The 16,382-nt window shown below is 41.8% G+C and overlaps 1 protein-coding gene across 2 annotated transcripts in view; it reads right to left on the bottom strand.

Annotated features, from left to right (window-relative positions):
* LOC115475821 (cAMP-dependent protein kinase inhibitor gamma-like) overlaps nucleotides 1-16,382 on the bottom strand; it is a 48,959-nt gene that overhangs the window by 11,653 nt on the left and 20,924 nt on the right. The window contains exon 1 of one of the 2 annotated variants that reach the window (XM_030211831.1): nucleotides 14,568-14,615. The exons of the other annotated variant lie outside the window; for it this stretch is intronic. The gene's annotated coding sequence lies outside the window, so the exon portion shown is untranslated. Of the gene's footprint in view, nucleotides 1-14,567; nucleotides 14,616-16,382 lie in introns of those variants that run through there. 2 annotated transcript variants of the gene reach the window in all.

The raw sequence follows: 16,382 nt of genomic DNA, 5'->3' as shown, positions 1-16,382 counted from the left end.
TCATGCAATTAATTTAATATAAAGTCTTACAGCCCATAACTTTCAACCAAAAGTCATACAGTGCAGGTATAATCAATGGAATATAACAATTACCTCACGTTCATCCTCATCCCTTCCCACCAATCCTTACCCCCCAACCTAACCTATCTTTCCCCCACTCACTGTGCAAAATACTGAACAAAAATCCATGTTATTAACTACTTTCTAAAAATCTAGTCAGGAGCTACCTTTAATTCCTCTGCCAATTTACTCCATAAACCTGGGGCAGCTCCAGAACAAGACACATGTGTCTGGATGAAACAAAAATGCCTTCATATTGGTAAATGCTAAATAACCTGAGCTGCAGAAACATAACCGATGACCTGATTTCTACAGTTCTAAATACCAGAGACCCATACCTCAAAGAAGCTCGTCTGAAACTGAACTCAAATTTGCAGCAATCATCAATGTAACGCAGAGAGAAGTTGGTGCAACCTTGTCCCAAAGTTTACTATATGTCACCATACGAGCAGCTACATTTTGGACCTGCTGCAATCACTGCAAAACATACTGCAGTAGTCCCAGATAAATTATATTGCAGTAATTCAACCATGTCAACACAACTGCCCGCACAATAGCACAAATGTCTTGTGGGAGTAAGTACGAAGCTATGGATTATGTGAGGAATTTAAAATTGATTCAAAACATGCCCCCTAGTTATAGAAAAGGTCGCTAAAAATTACATGCGCAAATTTGGGTACATGCGTAATTTATGTAATAATGACCTAATTAGTGCCAATAATGGAATTTTAACAATTATTGGCACTAATTAGATTTAATTGGAACTTACGCGCCTAAATTTTACACACGAGTTTAAATAAAAGGGGGCATGGAAATGGGAGTGTCAGGGGTGGAACGGAGGCATTCCTAGTATTTATGGGCGTTGCTATAGAATACAGGGATATGCGTCTAATTTAGGCGTGTACATTTTTCAGTGCAAATGGCTGCGCCTAAAGTTAGGAGCGGCTCCCAGGTGTAAACGCTATTCTGTAAACCACGCCTAACTTTTAAGCGCAGCTAATAGAATAGCGCTTTTCGGCACCATATATAGAATGTAGCCCATGATGTATTTTAGATAAAAACACTATTTAACTCTATCAAGCAGTTCATTAACAAACAAGATATGCTGATATAAAGCAACTGATCATTCTGCACTTTCAACACAATTTTATAAAGCCAGTTTTGTGTTATGTGGCCGTATATAATGCATAAATGACCTCTTACAAAATGCCAACCAGTGTAAAAATGTGCTGCTTGACATGATGGTATATAAAGTGGGGGGGGGGGGGGGGGTGAGATTTGGTGCAGCACATGCAGATTATAGAAGGCACTAATTTGCATGCATACTTAAATATCTAGACCTGCAAGATAGGCCCGATTTCTGCTGCTTTTGCTCAAATTTTATAAACACACATAAGTTGCCCGAGTAGGTACCTACCTGCCCCTTTAAACCAAGCACCCTGTTATAAAAACTACCCTTGCGGTGAGTAATTCTATAACAAAGGGGTTCTCAATCCAGTCTTTGGGACACACCCAGCCAGTCAGGTTTATCTCATACATATTCATTGTTGATATCCTGAAGACCCCGACTGGCTGGGTATGTCTCAATGACTGGATTGAGAACCCCTGTTATAAAGAATGTATATGAATCATTAGAATAAAAGCATATGTGTGTGTATGTGTGCAGGTTTATGTACATAAACCTGCCAAGTGCTATTCTGTATATACATGTAAATCTTACATAGCATATATTTTACTAGTAGGCAGTGTCCGAGTAGGACTCGCACATGCATAACAATACCATAATCAGTGGTTCTCAAATCGGTCCTGGGGGACCACCAGGCAGTTGGGTTTTCAGGATATCCCTAATGAACATGCATGAGCCAGATTTGCAGGTGTCACCTCCATTATATGCAAATCTTTCTTATGCATTGCGATGTACATTGGGCCTCAACTCAATACAGACTTGGAGGTCCATGTCTTCAGGGTTAAGCCTGGCTGATATGGTGCTTAAGGAATTGTGGGTTTCAATGCTTTGGCTACGACTCCTAGCTGTTAAATGGCAAGTAGTCAAGTGTTGCTACTGAATAAATAGTGCTATCTGTTCTTTATTAGCTCGGGTTCTATAGGTCACCAATAAACAGTCACGGCCTGTTTTATACCAAACACAGGTTGTTGGTCTTTATTATCATTGTATTGGCGTTACAGAGAACTGCATGTTATAACTATATCTGAGGAAAAAGTGGATGATCGGCCTCATATCCCTCCATTAAGGAGGGAGGTTTTAGGGTCTTGAGGTGGAAGAATCACAGGATAACATTCTAGATTGGTTAAGTGATTTGATTCGGTTGACAAAGATGATGGCAGAAGATAAAGGGACATGATCAGTCTTTGTGATAATATATCATCTAAGGTTTCCAATTCAACAAATCCTCAACCAATTGTTCTTTTCACCCAACTGCACTCACAAAGCACAGTGGAAAAACTTTGTACTTTACCAATTATCCATCTGCTAACAATACACTTGTAATGTACTATTTGTCACTGAGGAGGACATGGCAATGAGTACTCCTCTCCCCTGCTAGGATGCCTGTTGGCACAGCTGCATGCTGTGACTCACTTTCCTACCCCAGATCCTCTTAAACAATAGGGCTGAGCAGCTTACACAGCCCCCCCAGAGAGCAATCATTTAAAAAGAGAAGTGCACCTGCTGCTTACTGTACAGTATTTCTGAAGGTACAGCTCAGCTCCTAGCAATTAAAATATGGCCACGAGTCCAACTCTAAAATCAGTTCCCATGAGCCTGTCACAAAATGAGCTCTAGTGGAAATGAACAGGACTGGATCACACCATAAGTGTGACATCGTGTGATGTCAAAACCTATTTAGAGCCAGATTTATATTCCGAACACACACACAAAAAAAAAAAAAAACATGCAAAAAGCCCACAAGTAGTTTTCTTAATCCATTTTCAAACACATTGTTTTGCTCAAGGATTTAAATTTCTAGCAGCTTCCGGAAGGGAAACAAAATTCGCAGAACAAAATAAGCAAAAAAGTTGTAAAAGGACTAGCCTGATGATTTAGATCACATCACTCTATACAGGTGACACACTTGAACCTGCGGAGGGAGGCAGAACGGTCGTCACTACCAGTGGTGTAGGGAGTGCATCTCTGTCACAGGTGACACTCTTTCCAATTCTATAGTCTTAAAAAAAAAAAAAAAGATTAAAAAATGTTCACTAGAATCTTTCCAAACTGATAACTAATAACTTCAGGCAAAAGCTCAAAAAAAAAAAAAAAAAAAAAAAAAAGAATTCCACCCTTTTCTTCTTGGCATAATCAGAAAAAAATCAGGCCACTGGCAGGACGATCTATGTCCATTCTAAAAATGTCAAGGATATAGCTTTTTATTAAGTTATTCTCCTTTTGGGGCAGGATGAGGAAAGGAACTGCTAAAGTTTCAGTAGTAGCTGAAGGTGAGATGCCTACTGTATCCAAATGTATAACGCTGTCCCTATAGGGTACAGAATCTAAGTATGAACCTGAAGCAATAGAGGGTTAAACCCCTAATTGTATAAACTTGTGTACACAATGTGATGCTTAGCGTGCAAAGTTGTGTGTGCAAGTTATAGCGTGGTGCCAGTTACGCACATAACCTAATTGTTAAGTTAGCTATCAATAGAAATCAAACAAAATAAAACATGGAAAAGAAAATAAGATGATACCTTTTTTATTGGACATAACTTAATACATTTCTTGATTAGCTTTCGAAGGTTGCCCTTCTTGGTCAGATCGGAAATAAGCAAATGTGCTAGCTGACAGTGTATATAAGTGAAAACATTCAAGCATTACTATGGGATGGGAGTGGGTAGGAGGTATGCATGGGGACATCAAAGCATATCATTGATATTCTAACAGGGTGGGTGTGGATAGGTGAGGGGAGGGTGATCAACAGAGACATACAGCTTTATGGTTTATAATGGGCTAGGAACCCCAGATCCTTGTTAAGTCCTTTCTGTTGGGTGTTAAAATATTCAATCATTCTGAATATTGATCACCCTCCCCTCACCTATCCACACCCACCCTGTTAGAATATCAATGATATGCTTTGATGTCCCCATGCATACTTCCTACCCACCCCCCTCCTCCCACCCTGTCAGACTGTCATAGTAATGCTTGAATGTTTTCATTTATATACACTGTCAGCTAGCACATTTGCTTATTTCCCATCTGACGAAGAAGGGCAACCTTCGAAAGCTAATCAAGAAATGTATTAAGTTATGTCCAATAAAAAAGGTATCATCTTATTTTCTTTTCCATGTTTTATTTTGTTTGATTTCTATTGATAACCTTAAGAGTGGACTAACACGGCTACCACACTCCTCTACTTAAGTTAGCTACAAACTGGAACAAATTTGCAGTTAAGCACGTAACTGCCCTTAGCCAGTATTCTAAGGGCAGTTATGCGTATTCTATAACATGCAGGCATAAGTGCTATCAGTTACGTGCCTGACAGCAGTTTGGTGAAAATGCTAGCATCTGCCTAAGTTAGTGCAAGTGCTTCCGTCTAAAAAAGTTAGGTGCATAACTGAAGACTTATGTTAGTATTCTATAAAGGCAATTACATGCATAAGTGCCACTAAAGAATTCGTGCTCTGCACACATCATCCTAGCACCTAACTTTAGGTGATCCAGAGAATTACCCTCAATCACAAGGAGTGGTAGTACTAGGATTTGAACCCTGTTTCGAAGCCTGCTGCTCTAAACTTCAGCCTACTTCATTCCCGCAGTATCCACTTCTGCATTACAAAACCAACACCAGAACGAGGAAGTGAAAACCATGCAGATGTGTACTATTTTCCACACTACCCTACTGACAATGGCTCAGCCCCCATCAGGTTATGGTTGTTTTCAATGGCATAACCAAGCCAAGCATGCCTCCTCCCCCACCCCCACCAGGACACTTTAGTGGAAGCTAGCGTGCCTCCTGAGAAATAGACATCAATTTAATTCCCACAACAGAGCTTTTGCACCCTGTACTGAACAGCCCATACAAAAGAGAAAAATAAATAAATAAATAACTGTATGAGACACATAGGCGCCAACTTTTTAAAATTATTGGGGGTGCTAAGCCCAGTGGAAATAACCCCTCCCTGGACACATACAAGGAATTTTCTCAAGTTTGGGGGTTCTCAAGCACCCACAGAGTCGGCTCCTATGAATTGAGACATACCTGAAAACTGTTGGCTTTTTAGATAATTGACCTTAATTTAATTGGCATTAAACCGATTTTGACTGTCCAATTCCTAGACATACTGTAGTTATTTTTTAGATCCGTGTTCCTCAAGTATTAAGTTTACATAGGTGCTGATTAATTATCTGGGATTGACTGCTTTTGTCTTTACAAAATCCTAGCACCAAAGGAAAGCTCAACACAGAGGTGCTTTGTTGAATATCTAATCTTGCAGCACAGAAACTATAATTAGAACTTCCCTATTGGGGCAATGTCCAAAGCAAGAGGGAGTATACCACAGCAGTGCTGATCTCAGCTTCTAAACTATTTATAATGGGTCTCTGCTAAGCCTAGTTTGCTTTTAAGGAGGTCTCAAACATGCAGCAGAGTTTTAAAATAAAACAAAAACCCACACATTAATACGTTTTCTTATCTAATTCAGCTCCATTGTGTGTTTGCTGACATGTGTCCAATAAATGTGTATATGTTTTTCTTCTTTATTATACAACACAAGCGAGCTTTATCCTGGAAATGATGTGTCACGTTCTAAGAAATGCTGCATTTATAAACTAAGCCAGGCTCATCAATAGGCAACAGCATACAAGATGAAGCGACCAAGTAGAGCAACGTGCCAAGAGCCAGGGTTCAAATCCTGCTTCTGCCACAAACACTACTTGGACCCTGGGAAAGTCACATCTCCCATTGCCTCTGTTACCCACTTAAACTGTAAGCTCTTTGGGGAAGGGACATATTGTATCTAAATATTTATCACCATTGTACAGCACTGTGTACATCCAGTGGTACTATAAAAATGATAATTATTAGAAGTGGTCCAGTTCTTTGTGTCAGTGGCCTGAACACGTTATTCCAGGGGCGTAGCCAGACACCCAATTTTGGGTGGGCCTGGGCCCAAGATGGGTGGGCAGAACTCCACCCTGTCCCACGAGTGATTTAGTCCCTCCCTCTCTCACATGCATGCGATATGGTCCCTCAAACATCCCTCCTTCCCTGCATACCTTTTAAATAGCAGATTTTCACTGGCAGCGAACAGCAACTAATACACACTGCTCATGTTGGCTCCACAGCCTTCTCTGTGATGCAACTTCCTGTTTCCACATAGGCAGGAATACATCAAAGGGGAGGCTGTGGGGCTGGTGTGAACAGTATGTGTCAGTCGCTGCTCGCTCCAGGCAAAGATCTTCTATTTACAAGGTATTCAGGAGGGACAGTTGTTGGGAGTTTTTGGCTGGTGGGGCTTGGGGATCCCTGCCAGCCACATCATAGGTGTGCTGCCACTGGGTGGGCCTGGGCCTACCTGGGCCCACCCTTGGCTACGCCACTGCGTTATTCTCATGCTGGTGTCAGTCAAGAATCTGTAGAGCCTGCATTTCAGGTAGGATGCTCCCCCTCACTACTCTCCATATCAATTATCTGAAGAGGCAACTTGATTTACCTAGAGGAATATCTAAGCAATTGTCGGTGGCACCATATTCCATCCAGAAGCTAGGTACAGGAATCAGCTCTGTGGGTGCAAAGCACCCACAACATTGAATGAGTTCCTTCACTGTGTCCAGGGAGGGATAATTTGTATTGTGTTTGGCACCCATAATCATTCTGAAATTTTGGCACCTATGAAACTATGTAGACAGTGTGCCGAGAGTTCAACTACAAGCACTGGGATTGTGATGTTCAAGGTCAGTTTTGCATCATTTACTCTTACTGCTTACAGAAACTAAAAAGCTCGTTAAGTTGGACCTTTCCCAGTAATTAGTATCACCAAGTATACGGTGCTACAATACAGAGCATTGAAAAATTTAAACATGCATGAAAGTACAGAGGCTAATATTCAGCATGGTTTAATAGGCAAAAGATGCATTGCCCCTTTTCCCCTCCCCTTAAAACTAAAACACGTTAGGAAATGAGCTTAATATGTTTTAATGCAGGACCTTCGCAAGCACTAAGTTACCTGTTATTGTTTGCCAATTGCACATCTTTTGGTTCATTGTTTAATTTTTAAAGACAATAAACATTCCTTTTCAGTTTATTGCCTCTGCATGTCTGGACTGATAAAGAATCCTGGTGGTTTGTGTGTTGGGTCTCTGAGTGCTTTCTGGGAACTATGAGACCACTGGGACTGTGGCCCCAGTAACCTAGAAATCACTGGGGATAATTCCAGAGCAGGAGACTCGCCCAGAGTCGGTTGTGACCCAGTCGGTGGGAGGAGGGTGCTGGTGTACAGCACAAGCAGCAGGTACAGGCAGACCTCAGCTGTGCTAGGGATAGACCCTCTGAGTGGCTGCGGGGTAACTTCAGGCGGGTGGGCTAGGCGTTTCGTGACAATCAGTACAGTAAGACACCGATGCCATGATCTTGTATTAAGGTAGCAAAATGAGCTCAAGAAAATGTTGAAAAGTAGTGAAGCTAAAGACTGGGGGACACCACAGAACAGTGAATAGGAGGAGAAAGCAAAATGGGTTGCTGAGGAAGAGAGAACCAAAGAAGACCTACCACCATGGAGGAAGGAATATAACTAATGGTAAAAAGACCACTGAACAAATCAAACATTACCCTAAACCAGTGGTTCTCAAACCCGTCCTGGCGAGTCAGATTTTTAGGATATCCCAACGAATACGCATTGAGAGAGATCTGTATATAATGGAGATGACAAGCATGTAAATCTGCCTTATGCATATAGGAATATTCAGAAAAACCCAACTGGCTGGTGATCTCTACTACTACTACTACTACTACTACTACTATTTAGCATTTCTATAGCGCTACAAGGCATACGCAGCACTGCACAAACATAGAAGAAAGACAGTCCCTGCTCAAAGAGCTTACAATCTAATACCCAGGACAAATTTGAGAACCAGTGCCCTAAATCAGTGTTTCCCAAGTCTGGTCCTGGAGTACCCCTTGCCATTCAGGTTTTCAGGATATCCACAATGAATATGCATGAAAGATTTGCATATAATGGAGGCAGTATATGCAAATCAAGTTCATGCATATTCATTGTGGATATCCTGAAAACCTGACTGGCAAGGGGGTACTCCAGGACTGGACTTGGGAAACACAACACTAAATGACATGGAAAACAACATGAAAATAAATTGTTCTGGCTGCTCTCCCTGTCTCTTCTTCAGAACTCCTGTAAGAGGTAACATATGGATTTATTCTTTTTTGTCTGTAATCAATATTTATTGCAATAATTATATCTGTAACACTCTCCAAGCTTCCTGTACCTGCAAACCACTTTGATTGTCCCACAGAAAAACATATCAAATCTATGACTCTTTACCTTTATACATCCCCATATTGTATAACAAACATTTTAATAACTTAAATCAACCAAACTTGGAATTTATTCTAAATTGCAACTCTCCATCAGTCTAGGTGAACAACTAGATTTGCCCTAAGGGTCTGATCTACTAAGCTTTTTCCCAATAGACATAGAATGGGACCAAAGCCATAGCGAATCAGGTCCCAATTATTTTACAGCATCTAACAGACTCTGACAAAGCTGGAAAGAGAAATGTTTACTTTCTGCCAAGGCAAGCTCCTATGCCTGCCAGCATATGTTTATGGTACAAGCCTAGAAACTGCAAACATTATTACTAAACACTGGGGTGACCATATTTTCTGGTCAGGAAACTAAGCTGTTGAGTTCTTGGAGGGAATGTGGAATCTGATTTAAAATATATTTATAAACTACCTTCATCATTTTCTCCTGCTCATCATTTAAATTTGAGGTAAAAAAAAAAAAAAAAGACAGGGAATTCTGTAAGTGACAGACTTGGTTTATTAAAATGAGCATAACAGACCATGGCAGACTAACATTTCCATCCAAGAATTACCGTATTTTTCGGACTATAAGACGCACTTTTTTCCCCCAAAATTTGGGAGGAAAATGGGGGGTGCGTCTTATAGTCCGAAGGTAGCGAGTTTTGGATCGCCCTCCCCTACTTACGTGACGCAATGTTCCCTGGTGGTCTAGTGACGTCGGGGCAGGAAAGAGCCCCCTCCTTCCTGCCCAGCGCGCTGCTCTCCGTGCTCCTGACTGCTTCCTGACGGTCTCGGCGAGATTCAAAATCTCGGCAGCCATTTTGAATCTCGCCGAGACCGTCAGGAAGCAGTCAGGAGCACGGAGAGCAGCGCGCTGGGCAGGAAAGAGGGGGCTCTTTCCTGCCCCGACGTCACTAGACCACCAGGGAACATCGTGTCACGTAAGTAGGGGAGGGCGATCCAAAACTCGGACAAGACGCACCGGAGCACCTAGGTTTTAGAGGAGGGAAAAAGGAAAATTTTTTTTTCCTATTTCCCTCCTCTAAAACCTAGGTGCGTCTTATGGTCCGGTGCGTCTTATAGTCCGAAAAATACGGTATTTGGTTTTCATCTACCAAATTTTACATTAACATTAAATACTTGCCTTTCCAATTCAAGCTCATGACTCAGATCTATTCCGGAATGAGAGGGTAGAAAGAAAGGGATGAGGGGATGGCATGCAAAGTAAAAAAAAACAAAAACTAAACCCACAGAACTGCAGGGTTTGTGGAAGTAAGGAATAACATCTCTCTCTTGGCATCCAGGCCAGCTCCTCAGTATTTACGTAGACAAGCAGTAAAGAGAAAATCAGAAAACACACAACAACCTTAACCAACTCGCTAATCTAACACTAACCAGATGAGCAAACATATGCGGACCTCTCTCATTTCTGGACATCTTGCAGTAGTGCTATAGAAATGATTTGTAGTAGTAGTAGAACAAGAGATATGCAGGAAGCATCATGCAAGGTGACAGTCATTACTTGATCCACTACTTCGCACTGACTAAACATCTCAGAAACCTCGGGCAGGCCTCTGTAATAGTGGGATAAATGGAAAGAAAATGATCAGGTAAGACCTAAATTTCTCTTTCCATTATGTAGCTTCGCACTATTCCAGAACCTGTGGGATGTTCAAAAGCAATCCTTAGAATGGGTAGGACCTTGGCTGCTGCCCTGAGGACAAAACTGGCTCCCGAGCGAGCCACAACGTCCACCTTGAGGTGCTTGGCAAAAGTATGAAGTGTCGACCACGTTGCTGCCTTGCAAATACCTGCCAGAGACAGTAAGATAGTCTCCGCCTAGGATGTCGCTGTACACCTCATAGAATGAGCCAGCAAAGCCTGAGGAGCCCCCTTCCTCGCAATCAAACAAGCTGACACGATAGTCTCCTTCAGCCATCTTGCAATTTCCTACTTTACATAACAAAATTCTGTGTTACCTATTACTATGTAAGCCGCATTGAGCCTGCTTTTAGTGGGAAAGTGTGGGATACAAATATAATAAATAAATAAATTGTGGGCTTGGAAGCCATAAGGCCAGGCCTCTGTTTACCAAAAAGCACAGTCTGTCCAAGTTGCAAAACTCATTTGTGACTTCAGATATCTAATGAAGACTCTATGCTCATTGAGAAACTTCAAGGAAGAATACTGAGCTTCTCTGGCCTCTCTGTGAAAGGCCAGAAGCTCCACAGTTTGGTTGAGATGAAGTGCTATGTGGGTACCATTTACGGAACAAAGGAAGGAACTGTGCACAGGAAGACCCCCAGCCTCCAAAAAGCAAACAAAAGGGATCCTGTCTGAAGCTCCGAAACCATACATGCTGAAGCAACAGACAAGAATGCTGTCTTTAGCACAAGATCTTTCAAGGAGGCCTAAGTGCCTCAAAAGGAGGCTTTTGAAGAGCCCAAAGGCCTAATGTTCCACTCTAGACACAGTGTAGGAAAAGGAGGCTGCAGTGACCCGCTCGCTACAAGAGACATCTTCTGTAGTCGGCCCCTGAAACAGGCCAAAGCTGCAACCTGAACTTTTTAGAGAACCCAATGCCAGTCCTTTCTGAAGACCTGCCTGGAGAAATGCTAGGATGTTTGTGATCTGAGCAGAGAAGGGAGAAAGTCCGTGTTCAGACCAGCCCTCACATGTACCATGGATGTAGAATGTTTCTAAGCCTGAAGAAAGGCAGCAATGACCCAATCAGAATAACCTTTTTGTCTCACTTGAGCCTTTTCAATGTCCAAGCCATAAGATCATAGGGGCATGGATCCTCCAAGAGCACTGGACTTTGCTTCAGTAGGCCATGTACCTGTGGAAGATGGAGAGGACTCCCCCCATCCAGCAGTCAAATCAGGTCTGCATACCACGGCACCAGTGGCCAATCTAGGGCTACAAGAATTATTGACCCCAGTACATTGCGATCATGGGCCAAGGCGAGATGTGTCTCTGGTCAGGGCTGCAGTAGGGCATCGATTCCCATCGAGTCCAGTTCTTTCTAACAGCTAAGGAACTTGGGCACTTTGGCATTTGTTTTCATAGTCATCAAGGCCAGAAGCGGAGAACTGTACCTGTCCACTATCAGCAGAAAACCCTGACTGGATAGTTCCCATTCTCTCAGGTCCATGGAGTGACTGCTGAGAAAGTCCACCTCCACATTTCAAGGACCCAGTGATGTGAGCTACCGACAGGCAAAGAAGATTTTTCTCTGCCCAACTCATGAGGGAGGCCGCCATCACCATCAGATGGCTGTGGGTCCCGCCTCACTGCAACGCCCCAATGCTGGCCGGTGGGCTCCACAGCAGAAACACCTTTTAACTGGCTCCGCAGGAGTCACCATTCACCCTGTCACTAGCACAGCATAACATGTCCCAAGCAGAGAGTCACAATCCCTGCACCAAGTAGAACTTGCAGCCCTCCAAGCAGTTCCAAGTCAAACTTTAATTGGACTTACCACTGCTGTCTGCTCCCCCCCAAGCTCACATCCTCCACAAGTCTTACCACAAAACAGAAAGAAACTCTGTCCCATACTCTCCAGCAAACCTCTTTCCTTCTCCTTTCTGGGTGTTTTTGTTTGTTGGTTTGGTTGGTTGTTATAAAGGTAGTTGTGCTGGAAAAGAGGAGAGCTGAAGGGAGGGAAGATGCAAATTCACGGGGCACCACAGACAGGGATCTGAAAACCTCCAGATATGACTCTGCAGACTCAAGCCACCTGTAAAGCTCAACTGGGGGCCAGCTGACCAACTGGACCAGAAGCAAATCAATTAGAACCAGAGGCTGAAAAACATGTCCTTCCACTTGCTGAAGATAAGAGAACTGAAAACAGTTGAGATATATCTCTCCAGCATTCAGTCCAGCTCCTCAGTATTTTCTATCTCCACCTGCTGGTTGATAGACAAAGCTATCCCACAGGTTCTGGAATAGTGGAAAGTATGGAATGGAAGATGAGGTTTCCTGTAGAGATTGACCAAATTTCGGTTTCAATTTTGGCATCGAAACTGGTCCACAATTCTAATTCAGCCAGGTTTTAGTTTCAGTCGACAATAGTGGTGCATTTTCAACTAAAACAAACTCCCTCCACTCTCCGACCAAAACCGCTGCCCACTCTCTGCCCCCCTTCGACCAAAAGCAACACTGCCTTCCCAATACCCCTGGGCCCTCCTTGGGCCTACCTTAGGAGCTCGCTGGTCTAGTGTCTCAACTGGGGCAGAAGTGACCCCCAGTTGTTCCTGCCCCTGCCTTCTCCACTGTCAAAATGGCTGCCAAGACCTTCAGCAACAGCCATATTGAGATTGGAGCCAGCAAACGCAGAAGCGATTCATAATCAACATTATTATTGGTAAGCTGGCATTACATGATGTATTTGCATTTTTTGATTGGCTTTTTAAGAATGTATAGGCTCAGCATTTTTCATCAATTATACTAATATGGCAGAATGAAGAATGACCAGTTACCATGTCTGACCAAAATTTTCTTTTTTTTTCTGATGTGTTTTTTTTTTTTATTTGATTTGAGCACTAATTTGATTGTTGCATTTATTGCAGGGATTTGACCATGGTCACATGCATGATTTGTGTAATATTATAGTGGAGTGCATTATGCGATCTTTTTACTAAGCTGTGGTAATACTGTGCCCCTTTTCAACTTTCTGAAAGCCATTGCCAGCACCTTGCAAAAATAAAATGTACTGCCAAGTAAGAAACGGTTCCCAACATATTATCATAATATAATTGAAATGTGTTAAATACCTGCTTGAATGAAAATCGATATAGAAATGCAAACAATACTAATTATAGCTTCTAACAGTAGTCCATAATTACATTACCTGGCTGTAGATTCAGAATCTAATTAAAAAAAAACCTGTAAAACCACAGAGTAAGAAAAAACATTTTGATAACAAGTAGGGGTCTCAGTACAATACAGAGATGTGAAAATGCTGAGCAGAACAAATTATAGGATTTGTCTACACAAAATCTCTCACACATAGGTTTGAAAATGGTTTCCCGCTGTTCAAGACTGAACCTTGGGTTGAGAAACAAGTTCTAGACATGGGCTGTACAATGAGGATATGCTAACCTCTTAAAGGGTTTATCTCGCTTTCAAAAACTGTCCTCGAAGAGCCTCTGAGAAGTTATGAATTAAAAAAAAAATTACCACTGAAAATATTATACACAAACATTAAGTAAGCTTTCCCCTTCAGGAACACATTGTTCCTTCAATAGAAAGGCAATAATTCACCCTTGGAAGGCAGCAGTGAATTTTAAAGTTTAGAAATCACAGAGGAAGTCTGAAATCATGGCTATGGCAGGGATCAAAGGTCTACCCCCAGTTGCTCATCAGTACCCTTCTCCTGTATCAACAGCTCCCGCTAAGTGCTTTTCATCTGGTAACTGGAACAGGCTTACCCGATTCTTGTGCTCCCTTTCTCAACATAAATCCCATTTTTGTGAATGTTTTTATAAAGTCTTTAACCCTAGCTCTTCCTCATCATAGCCTTATCGATTTTAACCATGCTTTCTACCAAAAAATAGCTTCCTATTTTGTGGTGTTTATGTGTTTTAGGGGCACACCATCTCTTATGTGCCTCTGTACAGCATTGTGGGGTCTCGCAGCGCTATAGAAATTATAAGTATTAACAGGCTTCATCTGACTTTGTTCAGTCTCATGTGAAGATGTTGTCCAGGGCTTCATCTGACTTTGTTCAGTCTCATGTAAAGATGTTGTCCTCTACTTGTGATCAGTCAATCACATCTCTGGCAAAACACCACAGTACTAGGAGTGGAAAAATATTATATTAAGGGCGGGGGCAGGGCAAAAATAAAACCAGTAGGGCCAGAGGCATTCTGATATACAAAAAGCATCTTCCAAGTGGTATATCTTTTGGAATAGTTGTTCACCAATATTGCTCTCCAAAATTGATACTCTGCAGAATGTTCCTTTTTGTTTGCATCGATTCAACCTTATTTCATTTTGTATGTGATTTACACTGCATTGTCAGATCAGGGATGAGCGTCTCAAAAGTCCTGTCAATCTTTCAACCACCAATCAATCACCCACGGAGAGACTCCTTATAGGGCCATACAACCCAAAGCTGGAAAAAAACAAAGAACAGAAGACCTACAACCACTAACATAGAAGTCAACTTTTCAAAATGACTGGGAGTGCTAAATCAGAACAAACTGTCCCTCGTTGGTCACTGTGAAAGAATTTGTTCAATATTGGGGGTGCTCAAGCTCCCGCCGAGCTGGTTTCTATGACCACTACTTTAGGAGCATAAAATAATGGGACTTCTGACAATCACCGAATATGAAACAAAAATTAACATAAAGCAGGCTTCTAGCAGAATTCCTTGTAATACACCAAGCTGCAAATTGTGCCAGTACATATCACAGGACCTCACAGTTATCCACATGGGGAAAACATGGTAGAAGCCATTATACAGAACAAAATTACCGAGTATATATATAGGCATGGATTAATAGGACAAAGCCAATATGGATTTAGCCAAGGGAACTCTTGCCTCACCAATCTGCTACATTTCTGTGAAGGGGTGAGCAACCATGTAGATAAAGGCGAGCTGGTTGCTATTGTGTATCTGGACTTCCAAAAGGCATTTGACCAAAGTACCTCATGAAAGATTCCTGAGGAAAATTAGAAAAAGTGATGGGATAGGAGGCAATATCCTATTCTGGATTAAGAACTGGTTAAAACGAGAGACTAGAGTTAAATGGTCAGTATTCTCAATGGAGAAGGGTAGATAGTGGGATTCCCCAGGGGTCTGTGTTGGGACTGTTTTTTTTTTAACATATTTATAAATGATCTAGAGATAGGAATAAACGATGTTGATTACACAGAGTTATTTAGAGTTGTTAAACCACAAGAATATTGTGAAAAATTGCAAGAGGACCTTACAAGACTGGTCATTCAAATGGCAGATGACAATTAATGTGAGAAAGTGCAAACTGATACATATAGGAAAGAGGAACCCAAACTACAGCTAAATGATACAAGGTTCCACATTAGGAGTCACCGCCCAGGAAAAGAAGCACTGCATCATAGTTGATGATACATTGAAACCCTCTACTCAGTTTGCACTGGCAACTAAGAAGCAAATAGAAAATTATGAATTATTAGGAAAGGAATGGAGAACAACACTGTGATTATTATAAAGCCTTTGTATCGCTGCGTAGTGCGACCATGCTTCAAATATTGTGTGCAATTCTGGTCACAGAAGGCAAAAGTAGAGACTAATAGACGATTCACCACTGGAGACGTGAGTCCAACAGTCTTTATTATATCAAAGATAACGACCCGACACAGGCCGTGTTTCGACGCTAAAAAATCATTTTGCTCTGATAGTTTGTATCCAGCATATTCTGTTTGGTGCTACGTGATCAGTGAGCTGACAACACACATACAAGTAGGACTCTTCGCTTTGCATTCACTACTTGGTGTATTTATTGACCCCTGATGCAGACGCTTTTTAGCGTCGAAACACGGCCTGTGTCGGGTCGTTATCTTTGATATAATAAAGACTGTTGGACTCACGTCTCCAGTGGTGAATCGTCTATTAGTCTCTACTTTTGCCTTCTGTGATTCGTCATCGTAGAGAACTTTTCCTGTTCTATACTTTCAATTCTGGTCACAGCATCTCAAAAAAAGATATAGTGGAATTAGAAAATGGTACAAAGAAGGGTGACTAAAATGATAAAGGGGATGGAATGACTTTTTATTTATTTGTAGCATTTGTATCCCACATTTTCCCATCAATTTGCAGGCTCAATGTGGCTTACGTTTGCC

The sequence above is a fragment of the Microcaecilia unicolor genome, chromosome 8 (genome assembly GCF_901765095.1).
Source record: "Microcaecilia unicolor chromosome 8, aMicUni1.1, whole genome shotgun sequence".
NCBI classification, from domain to species: Eukaryota; Metazoa; Chordata; class Amphibia; order Gymnophiona; family Siphonopidae; genus Microcaecilia; species Microcaecilia unicolor.
The sequence above is the reverse complement of the archived record's forward strand: the minus strand, read 5'-3'. Positions and strand labels throughout refer to the sequence as shown.